This window comes from Schistocerca nitens, chromosome 2 (assembly GCF_023898315.1).
Source record: "Schistocerca nitens isolate TAMUIC-IGC-003100 chromosome 2, iqSchNite1.1, whole genome shotgun sequence".
NCBI lineage: Eukaryota > Metazoa > Arthropoda > Insecta > Orthoptera > Acrididae > Schistocerca > Schistocerca nitens.
In genome coordinates this window covers 511,401,309-511,428,993 of record NC_064615.1, presented here as the reverse complement: position 1 = coordinate 511,428,993, position 27,685 = coordinate 511,401,309, and the positions used below count along the sequence as shown (strand labels likewise).

General features: G+C 41.6%; 1 protein-coding gene across 1 annotated transcript in view; it reads right to left on the bottom strand.

The window, feature by feature from the left end:
- The window catches only part of LOC126236498 (uncharacterized), a 32,241-nt gene extending 4,914 nt beyond the window's left edge, over positions 1-27,327 (bottom strand). The window contains exon 1 of the mRNA XM_049945853.1: positions 27,194-27,327. The gene's annotated coding sequence lies outside the window, so the exon portion shown is untranslated. The remainder of the gene's footprint in view (positions 1-27,193) is intronic.
- Positions 27,328-27,685: the final 358 nt, after the last annotated feature.

Here is a 27,685-nt window from a genome sequence, read left to right as displayed (position 1 = left end):
TTTATTCAGTATAATTTAATGGGTTGACTGTTTATGGAGACATTTTATGCAATCATTGTTAACATACACAATAACTTTTCTATAATCATAAATACTCGTTAAACTGGTTGAATTTGGAGGGTATCGCATACTTCGGTAAAGTAAAGCCTTTAATAGGTTCCGTTACAGAATGCAACATGTCACTGGTCCCCAGTTGTTCGCGACTGATTTGAAGAACATTCTGGACAATTCGCGTGAATGATTTGGCCAGCCAAATCGCCCGACATAAATTCCATAGGACATTAATGGAACATAATCGAGAAGTCAGGTTGTGCACAAACTCCTGCTCCGGCAACACCTTCGCAATTATGGATGGCTGTAGGGGCAGCATGGTTCAGTATTTCTGCAGGGGACTTCCATCGACTTGTCGAGTCCATGCCACATCGAACTGCTGCACTACACTGGGGAAAAGGGCGCCCGACACGATATTAGGGGGTAAGAGGAAATACCGTGATACGAGGCTTGTTGATGTTTGGGATGGAATACAAAAAAATCCATAATTGCACTACACAAGGTAATTTCGTGATTATATTACAAATTTTCTGGCACGATGGAGAAATGTATCAATTTGATGCAAGAAACACTGGTCTGTAAACGATGGAGTTATAAGCGGAGTTATAAGCGAAAATGGTTCCAGTACCTCTTACATTGGACTATACCTACCAGTACTGTTGCTGCCAAGATTTTAGGGTAGGCAACTTTCGAAGGAGAAAGTACCGATTAAAAGACGAAAGATATTTCCAGTAAATATGATCTCTAAAATGCATACCTAAAGACCGATGAGCACTTGTACATTTTCGATACCATAAAACACGTCTCTTCTACTGGTAGCTCTTTGCTTTTCATACTTTTGGAGGAGTTAGTGTGGACCAAAATAAGAAAAAAGTCCAGTAAACGACCTTACTACACCCTATTACAGGTATGAAATAAGCTTCAGATAAACTTTGGAGACATATTACAGCTGAGCTTTCAACTACCATGCTCAGGCAAGTGTCCTTGTAATATTTCGCTGATATCAGCATCAGCACTTCCTTATCTACAAGGCCATTCCAGGAATCATGACATTCTGCCATCTGCCAAAGTCAAGGCGGCGAGGGGAGGGGAACAGAGGGGAGGGGAACAGAGGGGAGGGGAGGGGAGTGCCCTATCGTCTCTCCCCCTCTGCATTCCTGTTATTTGCAAGAAGCATAAGTTTTTCTGCCTGTATGCAGTTTTCATTATCTACCTGTAAACTATATGGAGATTGAAACTTCCTGGCAGATTAACACTGACTCCAACAATGACAACATGAAGTATTACACAGGAGTGCTATATTAAAGCAAAGGAAACATATTTCTTTCAGTTCAGGACATTGTTATGTAAACTATATGGAGATTCTTAACACTGACTCCACCAATGACAACATGAAGTATCACACAGAAGAGCTATATTAAAACAAAGGAAACATATTTCTTTCAATTCAGGACATTGTTCTCCACGATACCATCAGATATAGGTACAGCCGAATTAGGACTGGCACCCACAAACAATGTTATCCCACAAGTCCTAAGAAAAAGAGTAAATATATTGCACAGACTTAAACCATTCCCCACTACAGAAATTACGTCTTTTAAGCGCAGTTACTGTGGTGCAAGTACGAAAAAGAAAACTAGAAATGGAAGAGATCTAAGTCAAAAAACAAAAACTGGAGTATTTGGAGAAGACAACTGCCATGAAGAAACAATATAAACTGCAATTGGAAAAAGTGAAAGCTACTGAAGAATTGCAGGTAAGGCTTACATATTGTTTTTAACACAGTGTATGGCGAAATCTGGCAACGGATGAGGAATATAAAAATCAGCATTTTACTGTTAATAGCACTGGTAACTGGCCGTATGTTGGAGGAGTCCTGGCCGAAAATGATGAACTGGAGCATGTTTACTACATTAAAGAACACGCGAGAAATCTTTTTATAAAGATCGTAAATGTGTATCTAAATCTCCCAGACTGGATATTGCGCACCTGGCAACAGAAAAACCATTTCCAAAGTCCAATATAGACTTAAATTATAAGTTAAAAATTAAGCTGTATGTTATTAAAACTACACCAAATAAGAGTATAGAGTGAGGTTTTGTGTGAATGTTCATGCAAGAATGAGTAAAGTTTCAGAACATATTATGCTTTTTTATTCGCTACCCAGGAAAAATCCTAAAAAGTCTCCCAATTACGGTTATCTATGTGTATGGCATGCGAGTAGTTGCATGACCTTGAAAAGTAGGTGATGTTAGATAGATAAAAGTGTTGCGACACCATATATAACTTCAAGGGTCTACATTTCCGGTTTTCGTTTCTGTCTCTTATGCAACACACATGACACCTTGGGTTACAGTAAACAATAAGGCTGATGGGGATGCCTGTTTAGCGTAGATGACCTGCAATTGTAGAGAAAAACCTACAGAGTATATTTATGTGTTAAACGATAAGCCCAGGAGTAAGCAAAGTTATTGTGAGAATGGGGAATTTTTATGTTTTCCTTGGCTAAAGAACATGGTACTACCAGGCTAGAGACCGTTACATAATGGATAGTGTGTTTCATCCCTGTGCAAGACTGTGTAGGTATGTACGCAGCAATTTGTACCTTTTTTCAGCTACTCTGTTATGGAATATAATTACGCCACTTCGCCATTATTATTGGACACGCCTTACCGATACTGCTCCTGTAATCACTTTATTCCATCTCCATTTTCCATGTATTACACCATCAATATGTTCTTTTCTGCACTGTCATGCTGTCCCATTGCAATGTTGAGGTAACATACCTCATAATATTTACAGCCATTCTGTTAGAGTTTCCCTATTGGAAGTCCTAACATGAACAATGCGGCTGAGGGCTTGATATTAAGCATATATTTCAGCTGAGGCAGCATCATGACTTTGTAAGAACTCTTACGTCATTTTCGGTTGTGACCCATTAAATTTTAGAACACGATAACTTTCACATCTACGGATCTATACATTATAAAGAATAACACTACTTTCATAGTTGTTGTGGTATTTGTTTAGTAATTATAACAATGGAAGCTGGTCATACAATGTCTTGCGTTAGGCATGTTTTGATGGCTCGTTGTTCTTGCAAGGTGCACAAAATCGAATTTTCGTAGCGATTTTGATTATATTAGGATAAATATGTGGTGGTGTAGTTGCTTACAGGTTTTTCTTTTCGCAAGCCATAGTTTCTAGAAATCCAACTGTACACAGTGAATACACTCGTTTTGTATTTTGGTCCCCTGCAATATGAAATCGATTTTTTCGTGCTGCTGACGTATTTTTTTGCACATCGTCAGCAATTTCATAGGAAATATACGATCTAATAAAGCTTTCTGGGAGCCTACTGACTGCCAACTGCTGTTATTGTGCATAGCCTTTAGTTGGCCTGTATTATTTGTAATAATGGCAATAACTGGCAATCAATAACATTTTTTATATTATTTCTAGTGGATGAAACGATGCACTATTTATATGCCTCTTAAAATGATGCTTGAGAACGATTTAAATAATGGAACGTGTTACAAAATTGTTAAGGCTTTCCTGGCCACTTGTTGACAAACTGCCTATTGGCTTCTGTCTCGGGTTCTTCGGCCGACGTTCATCTAATGATTTTTCTGACGTTTCGCCAGCACGAGTGGCTGGCATTGTCAAAGCTTCACCCTCCATTGCCGGTGGTGAACTGGAGCCGAGCTCGCGGGCGCAGACTATATGTACCTGGCGCGCCAACGTCCGAGGGCTTCTCCGCGGTCATTTCCGGTGCGGTTCTCCTCTTGCTACCTGCGACGGTCGTTCGCTGCAGTACGGGAAGCCAAGATCCGTTGACCTTAAGGCTTTCCTCTTTTTTGTTCAAACTGTTCGCGTGTTTTTGTATTTCTACAGCTTCTCTGAACAAGCGCGTGTGATAATGCTTCTCTACAGCCAGAACTTCCGTGTCGGCGAATTTTATTACGTGGTCGGTCTCATTCAGTGCGTGCTCTGCCACGGCCGATTTCTCCACCTACCCCAACCTGCAATGTCGCTTATGCACTTCGATCCTGGTGTTGATGGATCGTCCAGTCATTCCGGCATTAACTTTTCCGCATGTGCATGGTATACGGTATATTCCCGACATTGCAAGTGGGTCTCTTTTCTCCTTACTTCCAGAAAAAGAAATGTCGGGTACGGCCTTTCTGCCATACATTCCCAGAGTGACGGACAGAATCGGCCGCATATTGCGCAAACATGGCGTAAAGACGATTTTCAAACAGACAAGGAAGATCAAAGAGTGTCTTAGATCGGCGAAGGAGAAAAGAGACCCACTTGCAATGTCGGGAATATACCGTATACCATGCACATGCGGAAAAGTTTATGTCGGAATGACTGGACGATCCATCAACACCAGGATCAAAGAGCATAAGCGACATTGCAGGTTGAGGCAGGTGGAGAAATCGTCCGTGGCAGAGCACGCACTGAATGAGACCGACCACGTAATAAAATTCGCCGACACGGAAGTTCTGGCAGTAGAGAAGCATTATCACACGCGCTTGTTCAGAGAAGCTGTAGAAATACAAAAACACGCGAACAGTTTGAACAAGAAAGAGGAAAGCCTTAAGGTCAACGGATCTTGGCTTCCCGTACTGCAGCGAACGACCGTCGCAGGTAGCAAGAGGAGAACCGCACCGGAAATGACCGCGGAGAAGCCCTCGGACGTTGGCGCGCCAGGTACATATAGTCTGCGCCCGCGAGCTCGGCTCCAGTTCACCACCGGCAATGGAGGGTGAAGCTTTGACAATGCCAGCCACTCGTGCTGGCGTAACGTCAGAAAAATCATTAGATGAACGTCGGCCGAAGAACCCGAGACAGAAGCCAATAGGCAGTTTGTCAATGGAATGTGTTCTTTGAGGACGTGTTGTTACTTACATCAAGAATAGCCCTAATTATTTGCATTCAGTCTATTTGCGTGCTTAGCGTAGTATTTTTTAGCTAACACTTATTTTTCTGCAGTTATGAGCCTACTAAGGGCAGTTTTATGGTACCTAGCTTCTACAACGTCATCATATATTAGACACTGAAATCTACCATTGGGGTAAATACTTTAGAAATTTGAGCGTTCATTGGGTGCACTTTTGTATACACGGAAATTAACTTGCTCTTTCTTTTACATTGAAGACATATGTGACGTCATATTAATTGACTTTGCCTGCTTACGTATTCTGTAGACTTCCAGAATTTTTCAATTCGTTAAATGTGGAAAATAATTAATTTGCGACTCTGTTGTGTTTTACCACCGCAGGTTTGACTGCAAACTGTTATTATTGCACATAGCCTTCAGCACGCATGTGTCATTTGCAGTACTAGCAATAACCGGCATTCATTAGCATCGTTTCTATTGTTTTTAGGGAATAACATGATGCTTTATCTTTGTCCCTCCTAAAATGGAGCTTCAGAACAATCTAAATGAGGATATTACTAATTTGAGGGTGTGTTGTGACTAGGCCTAATTAGTTTCGTTCAGACTATTTGCGTGCTTAGATCAATAGTTTTTAGCTAAAGCGTATTTTTCCTGCAGTTATAGGCCTGGTCAGGTTAGTTTTACGACATCGAATTATTAGGCCTACGTTCTCAAATGACAGCTATTATTAGGCGTTAAAATCTTGCATTGGGAGTAAATTACTTTTGAATTCAGGGACGAATATGCGTATATGTGGAAACTGACTCACACTTTCTTTTACGTTACAGATGTATTCTTACTGTAACGTGACATCTCATTAACTGATTTGAGTCTTAAGGCGTTTTTTCAGGTATTAACCTCAACTAAGTCCTGGATACTCGATGCAGACATTGCACTTTTTGTGCTGCCGACATATTTTGTAAACATTGACGAATATCGCAACATCTTAACTGTGGAAAATGATTAGTTTATGACTCCGTTATGTTTCCTACTGTAGAGCCATCTGTCAGTAACAGTGACAACTACTTACTGATGGTACAGCAACGAAGCAAGGACGATTTTAACAGCTGAACCATCTATTGGGGTAGTCCAAAAATCGCACTACATTCATATTTTCAGTGCAGCATCTGCTGGTGACAAGAGGAATTGGGGTGTGAAACAGGACTTGCGTTACTTCACGTTTTATGGGTTTGTAGGATAGCATTTAAGATAATACTCAAGGTCAACAAGTACGAATTCCTATCTTGTTATTTATATTTTACAAGTAAATGTTGGTTATTAATTATTTATACAGAAATATGTTAGCTACTAGTTCAGTATTCATGACGAATGATTTATAGCTCCAAATCAATGTTACCAATGTCACTGGTGAGCCAGTCCTTAAACGAATTTTTGGAAGCCAGTAATGCAAACATAGGTCACAAATTTTTCGGCATGAAAATAGCAGGAACGCAGGGGAGGGGGGGGGGGGGGGGCGAGAAGACCCTTCCCTCTCCTCTCCTCCTCACCGCTTCCATTCCCTCCTCTTACCTCCTTGACTTTGTCATGTGGCGGGATGTCATGATTCCTGGAATAGCATTGGAGACAATTAAGTGCAGCTGCTGAAATCAGTGAAATATAACAATCCTGAACGTGGTATTTGAAAGCTCAACTGTAACATGACTCCAAAGGTCACTGTCTTGAAGGTTTTTTCGTAGAACTGTTCTGGGAGTGGACTACTACTCTTGTTCATCTTCGTTGCTGTGAAATACATCTCTTCTACTGAAAAAGTGGCCATAACTCATATGATATGAATTTTTAGGTCATATTTACTGCATGTTTTTGCTTGCTTTGGTCTATACTCTGAAAGTTGGCCACTCTACAATCGAAGCAACAACGGTACAGGTATGTGTATTCCACTGACAGAGGTCTCAGAAGGATTTTCGCTTAAAAGTTCCAACTCGGTCGTTACCAGACTAGAGTCCCTTCCCTCAAATTGATACATTTACCCCTCTCCATCATCCTTGAAAGTTTTAACATCATCAAGGAATCACCCTATCTATACTGGTGCAAATACAATTTTCGTTCCGTCTTGAGAAAATCACTTGGAAATGTTCCGCATGTGTGGGTCATGCCTGCTAGTAAAGCAGAGTATGATATACGATGCCAACTAAACATCGCGTAACACCGCTGGCACCATTGTCTTGGCTGCCATATGTAGTACAATTCTGGGCGTTTCTTGTATTACATCTCAAACAGCAACAAGCACTATATTCCGGTATTTCCTCTCTTTGCGAGTTCCCCAATATGTATAAGGAGAAATGCATCTCCCCATTTCAAAGAAGATATTGATTTCTTATTTCGGTATATTAATAAATTACGAATACTGGCCAAACAGAGAACTATTAGGGAACCAAGCGTCACGGCGTCACGGCGTAAAAAATAAAAAAGAAGGAATTTAGGGTTTACCATTCCATGAACGTACTGTCAGTGTGTAGGAGATGTTTACGTTTCTAGAAAACGTGAGTTCTTCGCGTGATGAGTACTAAACTCCGTGACGGTTTCAACCATAAAATGGTGGCAACCAGCCATATTTACTTCCGTTTTTCCAATTTATTCCACCATTTCCTGTCCTGTGTCGTACTCATATTCAGAACGCGATGTAAACTGAGTTTAGCTCAACAAAACTTTCATTTCTCTCTCTCTCTCTCTGCCTATCATCGTCAACAACGATGCTGACTAGGAGTAGAGGAAGAGTAATAATACGAGGGGACTTTAAAAAAGTAATTTGTACATTATTACGGCAGGTCGAGTAACTTTTATTTAAGGCTGCACTGCACTTCAAAGACACACAGGTATGTCATACTAATCTTCAACATAATCACCCAATCCTTGTAAACAACGTTCTGCTAATCCTTCAGTTCTTCTTCCAGAGAAATACGCTTCTTGACCACAGAGCCATTCGAGAACCGCTGTGTAAACGAACGCCCACAAAACTTCTTTCTCCCAGGTATTCTTTCGGGTTACTTAAAACATGGAAATCGCACTGTGCAAGATATGGACTATGTGATCAATACCAGTGGTGTGGTAGTGGTCAAATTGCTGGCATGCTCCATACCTTGGCAGAATTTCACGATGAATCTATGTGAAACTCATACGTTTTGTTCGCAAGAATCGTACTGTCTCGCGGAGTTCTACTTTGGGGTACGTTTACAGCTGTCGCGCCATTTTGCTGGCACACTGAGACGCGCCTGTCATCCGTACCGCGGCAAAACAAGGTCTGCAGGAAGCCCGGAACATGTACTCCAATCTGACAACGCACCAGTCCTATTCAGCAATGGTCTTGGCGTGGGGCGACATGTTTAACTTACTTTCTGAAGTCCCTACGTAATAACGCCAGTGGCGTTATCTCAGAATATAGGAGACTTCCGCCAATAGAGTTAGTCTCATGAACATTAATATTAAGTGTAACGACAGTGTACTAAAAGGAGGAATGGAAACAAGGGAGTAACTAGCAAAGGACAGTGGGGAGGGCAGCTGCCATCCCGCCCCCTCTCTCACTTCCGCCCTTCTTTGGAGTTAATGATCTTCAAAAAAGTGAACTCGCATCCTTTCTTGTTACAACGGACATATCAGTTCGGTTTCAGTGTGAAGAAAGTCAGAAAAAGTAATGGATATTAACAATCAGAGCTGCATCCTTCCTACTCCTACATAAGTTCTTACCATCCTTTATGAGACCCTTACCACTGAGTACATTCAGATATTAGCCAGAACACTCTCCCCCCTTCTTTCTCCCCATCATCTACATTAGTGCCTCACTAAACATTAAAATGAAAAAGAATTTTATATGAAGACTTCTAGTTTTAAAATGACCACACATAAATAATTTTTTTGATGTTTTATTAAACCACAAACTAATGAGTAAATGAGACGGCTGGTTCTGTTTGTTTCTAACTGCTTTTTCTCATACTGTATGATAAAGAAATTCTCAATGCGTTGCGAGTGCTGCTGTCAGCAATGGTTCCCAACCTGAGCGTTTTTATCCCCTGAGGGCTAAAATGAAATTTTCTGCGGGCTGAAAACGAAACGTTCAATAGTGTTTTTCTCTCTGTTAACACTATCTCGTAATGTGATAACAGTGATAGCGTAAGTTACCAATGATTACATTTTTTTGGAATACGAATATTACCATAAATGTGTGACAATATCTTGAATACAGCTTGTGAAGCGACTGTATAGACAACATTTTCCTCACGTAGTCAACTCACTACACACATACTTTGCACATTGTACCTTGCTTCTATGACTGTAAAATTGAGGCATGTGCATCATATACCCTTAAATACTTATAAAAATGCCTTCTCCTTCTCCTTGCTGTAAGTGATTCCCGCTATAGAACACAAATTGCTTCATCATTCACTTTGCTACAATAAACGAACTGATTGATGCCGGCCGCTGTGGCCGAGCGGTTCTAGGTGCTTCTGTCTGGAACTGCGCGACCGCTACGGTAGAATCCAGCCTCGGGCATGGATGTGTGTGATGTCCTTAGGTTAGTTAGGTTTAAGTAGTTCTAAGTTCTAGGGGACTGATGACCTCAGATGTTAAGTCCCATAGTGCTCGGAGCCGTTTGATTTTTGAACTGATTGACAGCACAACAAGACAGTAAACCATGTGCTGGCAACCACACTGCTTTAGGACCAACACTGTGTTATTATTATTATTATTATCGTCATTAGTGTCAGTCGTCAGACATCACTCCCAATCTGAACTCTTCCAATGTCTGCCAGTTCAGAAGTAAGAAGACGACAATAGAGTGATTTGAAGACTGCTAACTATAGTTGCACACATTTTAACTTGATCTATTTGAAATGGGGATGCAATGTGTGGGCGAAGCAACTGACGCCAAGCAGAAGCTTGTTTTGTAACAAGTGTCATACCTCATTGTGGATAGCTTGCTATCTTTTCTGAGAAGGAAATGTAGGTAGCACTCGTGATGCACTGCGAATTGCTTCATCATTATATACAAAACGTTGTTAGAAATAAGCAGTACAAATTGTCTCGTTGACTCATTAGTTCGTGGTTTAGTAAAACACCCATATCAAATAAATAGAACTTATCTTCCGTCATTTCAAAAATGAAAGTGTACAAAGAAAATTCTTTGCCATTCTAGTTGACTTAGGCGCTAATGCTGATGATGGTGGGGGTATGGGTAAGGGGACGAGGGAGGGAGGGAAGGGGACTACCTAATACCTCAATGCACTGAGTGATAATAGGTTCGGAAATACTGGTAACCACTGACATAGAGAATAGGCACTTGTTACAAAACATGCTTCTCTATCAATCCTGACCCTCGAGATACTTGCTTCACACCCTGAACTCACATTTAAAATAAAGTTAAAATGTTTCTGAATCACCTGATTGCTGGACTTCTTACTTCTGAACTGGTAGAAATTGGAAGCATTTAGCCTGACGTGCCACTAATAATAATAATATTTAATAATAACAATACGCCCTGCAACAATGTAGTAGCCTTTACACGTAAGGGAAGTCAAATGAAAACAACCCACACGTTATCAATGTTGTTCCGACTACACTGCAGGAGTTTCGCTGGGAAGACCTTACACATCCTCTATACAGTCCCAACGTCTCCCCATTCGACTTCCATATTTTTGTGCCCTGAAGAAAGACACTCATGGCCATTGACCTGCTTCAGACGAAGAGATGCCTGATTACAACATGGGTCCATATGCAGTCGCAAATATTTTTCCATGAAGGCAATGACCGACTTGCCTCACAGTGATATAAATGTATTAACAGTTACACCGATTACTTTTGAAATAATAAAAAGTTTACTTAATTTTTTTTCCATTTGTCTCATATTCGTTTGACTGTCCCTTATTGTTGCTACCGTGTTGTGCTGTCCATTACTTCAGTTATTGTTGCACAGCGAATAATAAAATAAATTATGGTCTATTGCGGAGCTACCTACAACTCGACGACGGGCATTTTCATGAGATGTTTAAGCATATGTGACATGAAGCCTCAATTTTAATGTCCTGGATGCATGTCACAGTGTACAATGTGTGTGTGTGTGTGTGTGTGTGTGTGTGTGTGTGTGTGTGTGTGTGTATGACATGAAGTCTTAATTTTAATGTCATAGATGCATGGAACAATGTATAATGTGTGTGTGTATGTATGTGTGTGTGTGTGTAGAGGGTGGACTATGGGAGGAAAACTTTCGTATATTCGTTTCACATGCTATAACCTCCACAATATTGTGTCACATGTTAATGCTAGCATTTAAAAAAGATATAATTATTAGTAGCTTACGTAATCAGTATCACAATATTATGAAACAGTGATAATCGTAATTATCTTTTAAAAACAACTTAGTTTTGTGACCGAAACACAATTGTACGTTTATATATTTATCCCTCAGAAAATTTCATGTTACCCCATCATGCGGTAATACGAGGTGCATTCAAGTTCTAAGGCCTCCGATTTTTATTCTAGTTAACTACTCATCCAAAATCGATGAAACTGGCGTTACTTGTCGACGTAATCGCCCTGCAGACGTACACATTTTTCACAACGCTGACGCCATGATTCCATGGCAGCGGCTGTTTTGACCACTGGAAAATCGCTGAGGCAATAGCAGCACGGCTGGTGAGTGTGCGGCCACGGAGAGTGTCTTTCATTGTTGGAAAAAGCCAAAAGTCACTAGGAGCCAGGTCAGGTGAGTAGGGAGCATGAGGAATCACTTCAAAGTTGTTATCACGAAGAAACTGTTGCGTAACGTTAGCTCGATGTGCGGGTGCGTTGTCTTGGTGAAACAGCACACGCGCAGCCCTTCCTGGACGTTTTTGTTGCAGTGCAGGAAGGAATTTGTTCTTCAAAATATTTTCGTTGGATGCACCTGTTACCGTAGTGCCCTTTGGAACGCAATGGGTAAGTATTACGCTCTCGCTGTCCCAGAACATGGAAACCATCATATTTTTCAGCACTGGCGGTTACCCGAAATTTTTTTGGTGGCGGTGAATCTGTGTGCTTCCATTGAGCTGGATTGAAAAATGGCATCCACGTCTCATCCATTGTCACAACCGACGAAAAGAAAGTCCCATTCATGCTGTCGTTGCACGTCAACATTGCTTGGCAACATGCCACACGCGCAGCCATGAGGTCGTCCGTCAGCATTCGTGGCACCCACCTGGATGACACTTTTCGCATTTTCAGGTCATCATGCAGGATTGTGTGCGCAGAACCCACAGAAATGCCAACTCTGGAGGCGATCTGTTCAACAGTCATTCGGCGATCCCCCAAAACAATTCTCTCCACTTTCTCGATCATGTCGTCAGACCGGCTTGTGCGAGCCCGAGGTTGTTTCGGTTTGTTGTCACACGATGTTCTGCCTTCATTAAACTGTCGCACCCACGAACGCACTTTCGACACATCCATAACTCCATCACCACATGTCTCCTTCAACTGTCGATGAATTTCAATTGGTTTCACACCACGCAAATTCAGAAAACGAATGATTGCACGCTGTTCAAGTAAGGAAAACGTCGCCATTTTAAATATTTATACAGTTCTCATTCTCGCCGCTGGCGGTAAAATTCCATCTGCTGTACGGTGCTGCCATCTCTGGGACGTATTGACAATGAACGCGGCCTCATTTTAAAACAATGCGCATGTTTCTATCTCTTTCCAGTCCAGAGAAAGAAAATCGGAGGCCTTAGAACTCGAATGCACCATGTAAACATCAGGCTCAGAGCTCAGACCCTGGGTACGCTCTCTTATGGAATTGTGGAGTGGAGCAACAGTGGCCATTAACAAGACAGACACAATAGTACAAAAATAGAACCTGCAGAGAACGAAGGAAATTGTTAAATGAAATGAATGATGAAGTGTGACTTAATGGAGGAGGAGGAAAAGAAACATAAGGAGAGTGCATATACGTGAGAATACTGGATTGTGAGAAACGTCGCTTCTACTTTCTCTCAAATGCCGCATGAGACTGCACCAAACGTAAATTACAAAGAATCAGTAACCAGTGGCGGATAGAAATCAAAGATCTAGTCCCTCAAAGTTACTCATTTCATTTAACGGTTTTCTCCGTTCTTTCGCAGGTTATATGCTTGTAGTGTTGTATCTGTCTTGTTCATGGCCATTGTTGCTCCACTCCACATTTCCGTACTGTAATTACCATTATCATTCTAATTCCTATTATCACTATTTCTTCAGGTTATGATACTGTCTATATAAACTATTAATAATTACATCTTTTTAATTACTAGCATTAACATGTGACACAATATTGTGGACGTTGTAGCACGCGAAATGAAAGTATCAAAGTTTTCCTCTCTTAGTCCACCCACTACCCGTAAACCCTGTACATTGTACCATATACGTCTACGATGGTATAATTGGGACTATGTGTCACATGTGCTTGCACATGTCTTGAAAATTCCTTCTCCGAATTTCAGGTAGTTTCCACAACAGACCAGAAATTTATTTTATTATTCGCTTTGCAACAATAAATGAACTAATTCACAGCACGAGACAACAGTAACTATAAGGGACAGTCAAATGAAAACGAGCATGATGGCCAAATGGAATTATGGACAGGTGCGACCGTTATGGTAGGCATACCGGCGTTGCATTGGTTCATTTCATGTATGAGGTGAGTAACTGAGCTCACTGTAATCTGAGAAACTTTCAAACAAGGCACAGTAGGCGACAGACACGTTGCTTGTCAGGAAAGCATTCAAGTTATTTGAAAGCGTAAAGTACTAACAGCGTCAAACAGTCGAAATTCGGACACATACCGAGTGCAGTCCTTGATGGATAGCTCCAGTAGTAGGGCGTAGTCATTTATGTAGCCTTTTCTGACTACATTACAGTCGTGAAGTTTCTAAAAGGAATAGTTTCATTAATGGCAGAAGTATGTTCAGAATTTTCTAATAGCGTAGAGGAGGACGACATTTATCTGGATGTTAAAATAGTGTCTTGTGCCCAATTAAGGCTTTAGTTATGATTCCACCGACTTTTTACTGTGGTAACTGGGTTTTATCCGCGAAAAACGAGGTGAATCCTCACGGGAATGAGAGAAGAATCCTGTTTCCTCCCAGGATTATCCAATTTCACCTCTCTAATCTTCTTGATTAAATTACTCACCGGCTTCATAAACATAACGTGTTTCCCTCCTCAGTGGCTCATCTCCGCCTACTCAGTCTCTCCCAGATGACGAGAAAAGTTTTGACGGTCTTCCAGTCCAAATTAGGGTTTCATTCGCATGCTCCATGTTTTCGTATCGCGTTTGTTACCCGCGGACACCGTGCAGAAAGATACATAAATTTACAAGGACAAAAAGAGATTACAGTCCACGGCGTAGATTTATGGAAGGGTAAGGGAAAGGCCGTTAAGGTAAGTAAGACAAGAAGCATCCATTACAAACCTTTTTATGTAAGAGGTAGCTCTCAGCTGCTAATCATTCTACTGTAATCCGAATTAGAAAACAGGATATTCGTGTACAAATTGTAGATATTTAGCCTAGTTTGTGTGTTGAGACACCTGTATGCTACAGGAGTGCTCCTCCCGTTCATTTTTAAGATGACAGGAAGCACAACTCCAGTCGTGGGAACAACAACTCTTATACGGATCTCAGCACATGAGTTCTTTGTTCCAAAAATGTGACTTCTGCACTGTATGAAGTTCGGCGCTGAAACAGAATACGGGTGGTGAAGGTGGGGGTGGGGGTGGGGGTGGGGATGGTGGTGGGGGGGATGAAAACTAGCGACAAAATTTCGCATCTTTGCTGCGTATTTTCGTACAAAGGACACGCGGGCTCCGGTGGTTCGTTGCAGAACAACGATATAGGTGTGATTTATTCATTCTGTTAGCCCAGTTACTTTTATTTCCGTTACAGTACCTACATTTACCACATTGGAAAAGCCTGCAATATGTAGTCACCAAAATGTACAAAACAAAAAAAAAAGTAACGAGACAAACATCAAATTGCTGTGATGTGGTTGCTGCCGCTGCGTGTAAAGCTCAGCATAGCGTAGTTTAATTAACGTTAAATTACCAAACCCTCGTAAAATTTACGGTTCCAGTAGGGTATAAAACAAGGCATTTTTTACTAAATTTGGCATGTAACATAAAGACTGCAGGAACGAAACTTAAAACATCCTAAATGGATTACGGATTGCAGACCTCACTCCTTAAGTGGACTTGATTGCACACTGCCCACAGTAAGACACTGCAACGTGAGAAATAACTTCTTTCCTATTTGATGTGGACGCATTTAAAATGAAAATCGCGTTGCAGAAGGAACAGTCTTACAAACACAGTCTAGTTACCTAAGCTCACTGTCATTAAAGAAAACGCGAGGATAGAAGAATTCATTATGGCCTTGAAAGAATTACGAGGATAGTTTCCTAAACATTCTGAGGGCACTGCCAAGCTCGCATTCGTTTTCGAGCTGTTTTTGAGACTTTTTGCCGCGTCATTTGAAAGCGACCTTGTGCATATGCAGACGTAACTGATTGACCTGCAATGTAATTCCCGTTTCAATGACAAATCCTTTTGCGTTAAAACTGTCAAAGACATCAGTTTCCTCAGCAGAGATTGCACGTCTCCATAATAGGGTTGCAATGGTGCTACAATATTTCGATCGACATAGTATTGGGAAAGAACTGTTTCGATTATGAAACTAAATAAGTCACAATTATGCAGCAACCTGAGTGAGAAAATCTGTGAAATAATATTCAAATAATACTGTTTGTCAACATGATGTTGAGAATGTGAAATATAAAACCAAGTTGCATGCCGTGTGACTGCGCTGCTATTTAAATGCAGCGCATTTGCTGTTTACCCCTGTTCTGGCAGCTCGCACTCAGACTGCATGGTGTGGTGGTGGGGGAAGTGTGCAGTGAGTTCAAATGGTTTAAATGGCTCTGAGCACTATGGGACTTAACTTCTGCGGTCATCAGTCCCCTAGAACTTAGAACTACTTAAACCTAACTAACCGAAGGACAGCACACACATCCATGCCCGAGGCAGGATTCGAACCTGCGACCGTAGCGGTCACGCGGTTCCAGACTGAAGCGCCTAGAAACCCTCGACCACCCCGGCCGGTAGTGTGCAGTGAGGCTGAGCGCTACACCACTTGTGCCAGGGCATGGCTCATGAGCCTAATTCTTGGCTTCCCCTGCAATAAGTGAACCAATACACGAGTTGCATACAGCCGACTCCGCAACTGTAAAACTGCCTATACTGCAGCATATCAATGTTGTACAACTAACACTGATGGAAAAAGAAAACCAAGACAGTACCGGGCAGTACTGAATGCAAGGGCGAATGTAGTGTGGGCATTACTATTGTGATAGCGACGTACACTTCAGGCTAACAGCAGAGGGCACTCGTGTCTGCAGGACCGGAAATGCAAGGGACATGAAGAAGTATTGCAGTGTAGTGGATGATCAAAGGGGTTATAGGTGGCAGGAGCATATATATGAAAATATGTTTCTTTTATTTTTTATTATAAGGATGCTCTTCACATCTGACAAACGAACTGAAGTCTACTTGGAAGGAGAGACAGCATTGGTCGTATATTTTTGTTTATTATCGCAAAATCGAAGTGACCATCTTCAGTGCTGTAATATATAACTTAAATTAGTAAGCACTGGTGTCAATAAGCTTACGGCGATCACATAGACTATGTGAGTCTATGTGATCGCCGTAAGCTTATTGACACCAGTGCTTCCTAATTTAAGTTATATATTACAGCACTGAAGATGGTCACTTCGATTTTGCGATAATAAACAAAAATATACGACCAATGCTGTCTCTCCTTCCAAGTATACCCATTATCTGGTCGTAGTGCACAGGACACTATGGAGTCGCCAATCAAATGAACTGAAGTCTGTCATCTATTTTGCCTACTACCGAGCCTATGTAATCGTTCCATTTCATATCTGTACAAATTGTTATACTCAGAAAATCTGGAAATTTGTGGTTAGACCCTATGGGACCAAACTACTGAGGTCATCGGTCCCTAGGCTTACACACTACTTAATCGAACTTAAACTAATTTCTGCTAAGGACAACACACACACCAATGCCTGAGGGAGGACTCGAACCTCCGGCAGGGGAAGCCACGTGAATCGTGGGAAGGTGCCTCAGATCGTGTGGAGTAGTTATACTCAAGTTTCATTTGTGACCCCTTGACATTGTATCAGATGGAGATGAATTTTTTCGTTTTGTGAAGTACTCAGTGATACATTCCCAAACGCTGAAAGCAACTTGTCCATCTTTGCACAGCTTTAAAATATTTTCAAGATGTGACTGTACCTTTGTACAGCATTTTGCAGATAGTATTTCGCTATTGATGTGCCAACGGCCTTGTCTCAGTGGTAACACCGGTTTCTGTTATATCGCCGATGTTAAGCATTGTAGGGCTTGGTTAGCACTCGGATGGGTGACAGTCCGGGTCTGCTGAGTGCTGTTGGCTAGCAGGTGCACTCAGCCCTTGTGAGGCGAATTGAGACGCTACTTGATTGAGAAGTAGCGACTCTGGTCACGAAAACTGATAACGGCCTCGCGAGCAGAGTGCTGAACACATGCCCCTCCCATATCCAGTGTCGCCTACTGTCTGAGGATGACACGGCGGTCGGCCGGTGCCGTTGGGCCTTCCAAGGCCTGTTCGATAGGAGTATTTCACTGTAGACAACACTCTTTGCTTTTGCTGAATATTTTTAAAAAATGCGTGGGATATGTTGCACAAATATTTATAATAGTTATATCCTTATGGTAAACGAAACGTGTTATTTCTTCGGATATGCCATGGCAACATGTCTTTCACTTACGGGATGATCGGCATGTTGGACGTCATTCACGTGGAAAATCTTAAAGAGGAGTTTGGCACGTTTGAATTCGTTGCCCGACTCTGGAGGGCGGCGAATCAGATCCCCATCTAATTTGGGTTTGCCTCGATTTCTCTAATGGAATACTGGGAGGGTTCCTTTAAAAAATACACTGGCGATTTCCTTCCCTAATATGAAATGAAGGAATATTGCGGTTTAATGTCCCGTCGATGATGGAATTGTCAGTGACGGTGCGCAAGCTGGGTTTTGGGAAGGGTGAGGAGGGGAACTACCTGTGCTTCGTCTGTAATGATTCTGACGCCGACGGGACTGGGCGCTAAATCTTGACCAAGCAGATTTCATTATTGATCCCCGTACAGTGCGAGGTTGTGCTCTGTGACTAGTGACTTCGACGTTGATTGGACTTTATAAAGCCAAATCTTCTTTCGCTTTTAGTGACATAAAAGCTTAGAGATAATGTCTAAATCAGAGAATCTGCATTCATAACTCAGACAGCTTCTTCCTAAGTTTTGCCACATAGTTTACCGCTATATCATGCACTTTTGCAGTCAGAGTATAGGATATTTATAAACAGTGTGAACATTCACTTCCTTTGATATGTTTCGTACTGCTGTTGATACAGATTCACTAGGTTTTCGAATAACAGCGGGCAATGTTAGGGCATCAGTAGGTATGTATGAATTTACGGGTAGAACCTTCTAGCTCTGTAAATAAATTTTTTTCATTTATAAGGGGCGATCCAAAAGTTTTCGTTCGACGACTACACTAACCCCTTGCCTCCATGTCGGTAATCACATGCCCACACCGGAGTCGCGCTGGGTTGCATATACGCTATAGGAACGCACTCAGCTCGCCGCGCGGGGTAGCCGAGCGGTCTTAGCCATTGCAGTCATGGACTGTGCGGTTGATCCCGGCGGAGGTTCGAGTCCTCCCTCGGGCTTGGGTGTGTGTGTGTTTGTCCTTAGGATAATTTAGATTAAGTAGTCAGTAAGCTTAGGGACTGATGACCTTAGCAGTTAAGTCCCATAAGATTTCACACACATCTGAACATTTTTGAACGCACTCAAACTGGAACTTTTTGGACACCCCTTACATTACGACTCTTAGGCGTTTTCGGTGATCAGGTGTCAAAAACTTTGAAGTCGCGAAACAAGATTCAGCGTAAATATTAAAATCTATACCTTATCTCGTTCTGTAAGTACAAAGTTTCTTTATATCTGATGATGACAGATGCCGAAATAATGACAATTTTCTAGCTATCTATACGGTTTTGATCATAAAATCCTCATGATGATCGCCGACTCATACCGGAAATTCGTTTCCTATATTAATACGTAAGTATCATTTTGTTTTAAAGGTTATCAACGAGGAAATCTTTACAAAGGAAGCTGGAATTGACCAAGAAGAAACAACAAGCCAGTTGCGAACTTTCTAAGGAAATTGTCCCGTTATTTCCCCAGATGTGATTTATGGACACTGTGTAAAGCCGACCTCGTGATGGCACGAAGAGTATTCGAACCGCAGTCATCCCGAAAGCGAGTTCACCGTCTTACAGTGGAAGCATACACCGAAGGTGCTGTTTATTTCACTCATTCTTCGACGGATTGCATTCTGTGTAGCAAATGATGCTCAAGTACGATGCGCTTCTCACGCGTTTCCGAGAAATCGTGGTTCAGTGTTTCACGTGCCTGTTGTAAACCACATGAGAGCACTAGCCCCCCAGCAGCGATTTTAGAGTGACATACACAATCCGCATGCCAGGGCACTGTGCGTGGCGGATGATACCAGCCATTTCCTTTGCTGTTCACCTTATCTTCGCGGTCCTAACGCGAAACCTGCATTGGCGGCAGGAGAACGTCGCCTTTCCTCCAGGAATTCTCCTCTGAGTTCACGAGGCATCTCTGTAACACTTGCGTACTGATCGAACCTACTGGTAACAAATCTAGCAACACGCCTCTGAACTGCTTCCGTGTCTTCCTTTAATCCGACCCGGTGGCGATCCCACAGGCTCGAACAGTAGTCAAGAAAGGGTAGCACTATTGTTCTACAGGGTGGTCCATTGATCGGGACCGGGCCAAATATCCCACGAAATGAGAGTCAAACGAAAAAACTACAAAGAACGAAACTTGTCTAGCTTGAAGGGGGAAACCAGATGGCGCTATGGTCGGCCCGCTAGATAGCGCTGCCATAGGTCAAACGGGTATCAATTGCAGTTTTTTTTTAAATAGGGACCCCCATTTTTAATTACATATTCGTGTAGTATGTAAAGAAATATGAATGTTTTAGTTCGAACACTTTTTTTGGTTTGTGATAGATGGCGCTGTAATAGTCACAAACATATGGCTCACAATTTTAGACGAACAGTTGGTAACAGGTAGGGTTTTTAAATTAAAATACAGAACGTAGGTACGTCTGAACATTTTATTTCGGTTGTTCCAGTGTGACATGTACCTTTGTCAACTTATCATTTCAGAGAACGCATGCTGTTACAGAGTGATTACCTGTAAATAGCATATTAATGCAATAAATGCTCAAAATGATGTCCGTCAACCTTAATGCATTTGGCAATACGTGTAACGACATTCCTCTCAACAGCGAGTAGTTCGCCTTCCGTAATGTTCGCATCTGCATTGACAATGCGTTGATGCATGTTGTCAGGCGTTGTCGGTGGATCACGATAGCAAATATCCTTCAACTTTCCCCAGAGAAAGAAATCTGGGGACGTCAGACCCGGTGAACGTGTGGGCCATGGTATGGTGCTTCGACGACCAATCCACCTGTCATGAAATATGCTATTCAATACCGATTCAACTGCACGCGAGCTATGTGCCGGACATCCATCGTGTTGGAAGTACATCGCCATTCTGTCATGCAGTGAAACATCTTGTAATTACATCAGTAGAACATTACGTAGGAAATCAGCATACATTGCACCATTTAGATTGCCATCGATAAAATGGGAGCCAATTATCCTTCCTCCTATTATGCTGCACCATACATTAACCCGCCAACGTCGCTGATGTTCCACTTGTCGCAGCCATTGTGGATTTTCCGTTGCCCAATAACGCATATTATGCCGGTTTACGTTACCGCTGTTGGTGAATGACGCTTCGTCGCTAAATAGAATGTGTGCAAAAAATCTGTCATCGTCCCGTAATTTCTCTTGTGCCCAGTGGCAGAACTGTATACGACGTTCAAAGTCGTCGCCATGCAATTCCTGGTGTATAGAAATATGGTACGGGTGCAATCGATGTTGATGTTGCATTCTCAACACCGACGTTTATGAGATTCCCGATTCTCGCGCAATTTGTTTGCTACTGACGTGCGGATTAGCCGCGACAGCAGCTGAAACACCTGCTTGGGCATCATCATTTGTTGCAGGTCGTGGTTGACGTTTCACGTGTGGCTGAACACTTCTTGTTTCCTTGAATAACGTAACTATCCGGCGAACGGTCCGGACACTTGGATGATGTCGTCCAAGATACCGAGCAGCATACATAGCACACGCCCGTTGGGCATTTTGATCACAATAGCCGTACATCAACACCATATCGACCTTTTCCGCAATTGGTAAACGGTCAATTTTAACACGGGGAATGTATCACGAAGCACATACCGTCCGCACTGACGGAATGTTAGGTGACTATTACAGCGCCATCTATCACAAAGCGAAAAAAGTGATGCAACTAAAACATTCATATTTCTTTACGTACTACACGAATATGTAATAAAAATGGGGTTTCCTATTTTTAAAAACGCAGTTGATATCCGATTGACCTACGGCATCTGGTTTCCCCCTTCAAGCTAGATGTGTTTCGTTCTTTGTAGTTGTTTCGTTTGATGCTTATTTCGTGAGATCTTTGGCCCGGTCACTATCAATGACGCACTCATATATGCGGTCTCCTTTATAGGTGAGTTACACTTTCCTAAAATTCTTCCAAAAAATTTCAATCGACAATTTGCCTACAATCCTTACATACTTGTTCCATTTCATATCCCTTTCCAACGTTATGCCTATTTTTTAGTTAACGTGACGGTATCAAGCATCGTACTACTACTGCTGTATTCGAAGATAACGGGATTGTTTTTGCTACTCATCTGCATTAACATACATTTTTCTATATTAATAGCAAGCTGCCACTCAACACGACAACTACAAATTTTATCTAAGTCACCTTGTATCCTCCTACTGTCACTCAACGAGGACGCGAACCCGTACCAGGCCGCTCAGGTATCTCGGAACCTAACCCATACGCTCCGATCTTCATTAACAGTCTGCAGCGGGACATCGCGTCAAATGCTTTCCGAAAATCTAGGAATATGGAATATGCCCCTTGCCCTACATCCATGTTCCGCTGGATACCGTGCGGAAAAAAGGCCAAGCTGAGATTCGCACAGCGATACTTTCGAAATTCGTGGTGATTTGTGGAAAGATGCTTTTCTATCTCAGGAGAAATTTAGTACTTCCGAGCTCAGACAATGTTTAAGAGTTCTGCGGCAAACTGATGTGCAAATGGTTCAAGCTCTGAGCACTACGGGACTTAACATCTGAGGTCAACAGTCCCCTAGAACTTAGAACGACTTAAACGTAACTAACCTAAGGACATCACACACATCCATGCCCGAGGCAGGATTCGAACCTGCGACCGTAGGGGTCGCGCGGTTCCAGACTGAAGCGCCTAGTACCGCTCGGCCACATCGGCCGGCAAACTGATGTTTGGGATACTGATCTGTAATTATGTGGGACCATTATTTTACCCTTCTTATACACGGGAGTCACCTGCTCTTTTTTTTTAATCGCTTGTTACTTTGCGCCGGGCGAGACAATAATAATTGTGCACATTCGTGACGTGTTACGCTCAAACTATAATACGGCATCGTGATGAAATCATCATTTAATTAACGGAACAGTGAATAACACGCTATAACCATTTTTGATAGAATTCTATGGCACTTTATACCAAGCAATAACTTGTCATCTGTGGCACGTTTCACAGCTTACACGTAACATAGCTAGCTGTGCTGCACAAAGCGCCCTGTTTTATCCGTATTAAAACGCACATAAAACGTGTCTTCTTTCAGATTTAACACCAAAGAACAGGACATTCGCCATCACAGGCATTAGCCAGGGTGCTTTGTTAAAACTAAGGTGTTTGCGTGGAGTGTAGCCTTGAGCGGAAGTGAAACGTGAGCGATAAGGAGTTGTGACAAGAAGTAAACAGAAGTTCTGCAAATTTGATGCTACAAAAGAAGGTTCAAGGTTTGATGGATTTGCTTGTTCCAGTATACTGTGAATTCAGAATTTGTTTTATGTCCTGTCCTCTGTTAAGCCCCCTAACTTCGTACCAGGCTACGACTTAAACTAATCTATGCTCTAAGTTGTCTAAATAAACTGTCGTATAACATTTCCAGTGCTTGTATGTATGGGCACATTCCGAAAGCCAATACACTAAAAAAATAGATGGGTAGGTAGAGCGGAGAACAAACTGGAGAGAAAAGAAATTTGTGGAACGGCTAAAAGGAGTGATCGGTTGAGGGGGCACATTATGAGGCGCCAAGGAACCGTCAATTTGGTAATAGAAGCAGGTGTGGGGGATGAAAGTTGTAGCAGAATATTATGGCGTTGCCTGCGGTAAGTAGATTCGAATGAATGTATAAGGTGTAGTCAAATGAAAACGGTACAGATGGAAAAAACGAAGTAAACTATTTATTATTTCAAAAGTAATCGTCATAACTATTATTACATTCATACCACCGTGTGATAAGACAGTCAATACATTCACGGAAAAATGTTTGCAGCTGCTTACTGAACCATGATTGTACACAGGCTTGCTCCTCTTCTTCCGAAGTAAATCAGCAGGCACCAACGTCTCTCTTCAGGGCTGCGTAATATACATACCGCATGGAAATATGACCATTGGTAGTTACGTCGCTTTAATTTGCGTCAGCGGCAAGAGACAAAGCTAGCTTATCCGACGATAATTTGTGTGCATCGGTGTTAAATCCTAGTGCTGTCATCCAGATTTATGTTCCCTAGGTCTGTAAGTCCTTTAGCGCGATGGCAACGTCCTAACCGTTTTACTCGTCTCACTGTCTCTATTACCATGAACTCTAAAAGAATACTAAATTCCTGTTTTCATTCATGGTTACGCAAATATTTCTATGGCACTCTGTACCAAGCAATAACTTATCATCTGTAACATGTTTCCATAGTTTACACTGTCCGCTGCATAGTATCCTGTTTTATCCATCGTATCTTTCCTAAACATACAGTGAGTCAATAACCTGCACATAAAACGTATTGTCTTCGAAAGAAACTGTCCTGAAACCACACGCCGCATTTTAAATTCTTAACCTGAAAATACTCGTATATCCAATCCATCTGTATCGGAAATTAATTTATATCTGTTTGTTGCTGTTGTGGTCAGGAGTCCTGAAGAAAGAGGCCGTCTATTTGCTTCGGACGAAGAGGTGCACATCTGAGTACAATCTCGGTTCCGTAGGCAACCGCGAATAGCTTACCGACTTTCTTCCATCGATGTCGTCTTCATACGGCTGCCCGTCGTAGCTAGCAAGAGTTATGTATAGATGAATAGAGTGGCATGTTGAGTTACAATAAATTAGTCTTTGGACTAGACCACAGTAGAAACAAACAGGTATAAATCAGTTTCAGAAACAGTTCGAAAGACGATGCCAGATAGGATGTATATATTTCCAGGTTAAGAATTTAGAATGCAGCGTTGGATATATTTTCACGACAATTTCTTTGGAAGACAACACGTTTCACGTGCAGTCTATCGGCTCATCGTATGTTTAGAAAAGTTACGGCGGGTAAAACAGGATACTTTGTAGTGGACAGCTAGCTACGTTACGCACAAACTATGAAAACGTATCACAGACGACAAATTATTGCTTGGTACAAAGTGCCACAGAAATGTTTATATAACCTTTAATGGCAATGGGGATTTAGTATTCCTTTTGATTTCACAGTAATTAGTGAGACGAGCAAAACGGTTAAGACGCAGTCCCAAAAGGACTTACAGACCTCGAGAACGTAAATCAGGATGACAGCGCCAGTATTTAACTCCGATACACGCGAATTCTCGTTGAATGAATTAGCTTTATCTCCTGTTACTGGTGTGAATTGACACATCTTACAATGATCATATTCTTAGTGTATTGTATTCAGCTCATAACAAGCCTAGAACCATAGGCCTGCTACACATACAGTTTTCGGGAAGAAGATCCGTCCTAGGTTTTTCAGGGAAAATTAGCTGTAAGGATTAACTGAATGGTGAACCCGATAGCCGAGAACTTCTGAAACTGTAGAAAACGTAGCCAGTTTTAATATACCAGACTGAAAATTCTCCTAAGTGTAGTTGAGCAAACCTCTCAAATACTTTTTATGTTGCGCCCACTTGCTAATACCACCACGAACTATGCCTGGTGTTAATGATTTTAGAAACTCGTAAGGTAAGGACAGACATTTTTCAGAGTAATTGACAGTCTTAGTCTGTTATGGGTCTGCTTTTGGTTTGCTGTAATATATGCTCAAAAAGTGACTGAAAGATTAATGAATATGATTCCCCACTTTACTGCAGTATCTAAGACAGTGCTGATAATCACGCAACCCCAAAACGCTCAAGCGGCGTCAATTTCGGCACCCGTCTCCTACCTGGCAATGAGAAATTTTAAATTAAGCTGACCACAAAGAAAAGTGGCGAAAACGGATACAAAATTTGCTTTTTAAGTAAATTTTAAACAAAATATTATTTATAATCTAATGCTTTTTACTGTTACATTTACAAAATAATTACTTGTATTTTGAAATGGTGAGAAAAGATTTTTATTTTCTCCTTACAAATGTAAAAGCCATTTTTAAGCACTCTATTACCCTACAGAATTATGTTTCTGTTCATAAGCGGTTACATTTTCTTAGTCAGCGCAACAGACCAAACAACTTGCTAAATAAAAAATTTTAATGTATAATGTTTTTTGAAAAATCATGATTTTGTGCCACAGCTGAATGTCATGTTATTAAAACTACAACTTTCGGTCAAGTAGATCATCGTCGAGTATTACAAACTGGCCATAATTAGAAGAAATGTATCCAGTCATTATCATTAACATCATTTTTTTCTTTTTTTTCATACCTGAGGATTGCCTGTCGTTTACAGAAACGTAGTTTTAATATAATGACTTACAGCTAATGTGCCAAATCATGATTTTTCAAAAAATTTCGTACCTGTAAAACAATGTGCAAATAACGTAAACAGCTGCTGTGTCTCTACCATTTTACAGCGAATAAGAATAAGAAATGTACAGGTTTCACCTCATTACAAAAATGATTATTTTTGTAACGCCATCTGATTTAAAATTTGGTATTAGCCTCCCCATAGTTCTCAGCAGATTTACCACAAAGCCGGCCCCTGTGGATGAGCGGTTCTAGGCGCTTCAGTCCGGAACCGCGCTGCTGCTACGGTCGCAGATTCGTATCCTGCCTCGGGCATGGATGTGTGTGATGTCCTCAGGTTAGTTAGGTTTAAGTAGTTCTAAGTCTAGGGGACTGATGACCTCAGATATTAAGTCCCATAGTGCTTAGAGCCATTTGAACCATTTACCGCAAAGTGAGGTTCACAATACCCATCGCCCCTAAAGATTTGCCTGAAGCGCATGTCACCCAAAAATACCTGGACGCCTCTTTTTCCAGATAGAAGACTGGTTCTGCGAACTACACATGCCAAGCATTACAAAAACGTGTGAGAAATACAGGTGCACAGTGGTAAGATCAAACAAATAAGATGATTAGTATTCAACTACATACAAATAAACAGTTTGTTGCAGTATCTGAAAACATAATTACGTACATAAGACAGAAATTATTCTTTATATCGTTACAATTTTTCAGTATCAGTATATTGTTGATAACATATAAATTGCCAGCGGTGGAAGTTACCTACTAAAATTTACTGCTGCTATAGTGAGTTAAATGCCAGTATTAGAACGCAGAGCCAATGGATCCAGTGGAAGTGCCTCTCAGAACCATACTTCCATCATAATGAATCCAATTTTTCTCCACGTCCTGCCTTTGACAACATTAACTTTGTCCCTTAGTTTCTAAGTTATTTGTACTTAACAGTTTTCTGTGGTAGTAGATAATATCAACTAATTTTAAACTGTACTATTAACGTGTCCGGAAGTTATTTCTCGAATTGTGTAACAAATTTATGAACTCGTTAGCAAAATATTATGTCTGAATGCTTTCTGCAAAAAATGCGATGAAATACATGTCCCTCAAAACAAGTGCGTGCGTATTTGCTGTGCTGCAGCCTACCTCACAGTACAGCTGCAGAAGCACGCCCCTCTGATCAGAGTTCTTCTCGAGCTTCCAGTTAGGGTGTTTGGATGGGTGCCAAAAGACACGTGCTGCTCCGCCCAGCTACCGTCACCAAGTAACGCTTTCCTGCCACTCACGCGGCTTTACTTCGTCGTGATACCCCACAGCGCTACAAGAGGCGCTGCTGTCGGAGTGCTGCCATCTGCAGCTCAGAAAAGGAACTTCTTTGAAAGCGGTAGTGGAATTTGTGTGGCGGGTTGTATGCATTCTTTCCGCCAGCGTCCCTCAATAACAGATTGTTAACAATAAACCCCTGATTCTTTAAAGAATCAAACACCAGCGTATCAAACAGCTTCGAATATCTGATTGTTTGCAGATGAGTTAATGTGCTAAATATTCGACGTTCAGCTTGTAAGTAAGAAAAAGTTCTGAAAAGTTTTGAAATTATGTTTTAAAGTTCGTTGGAAGTCATAAGTGCTCTCGTTATGA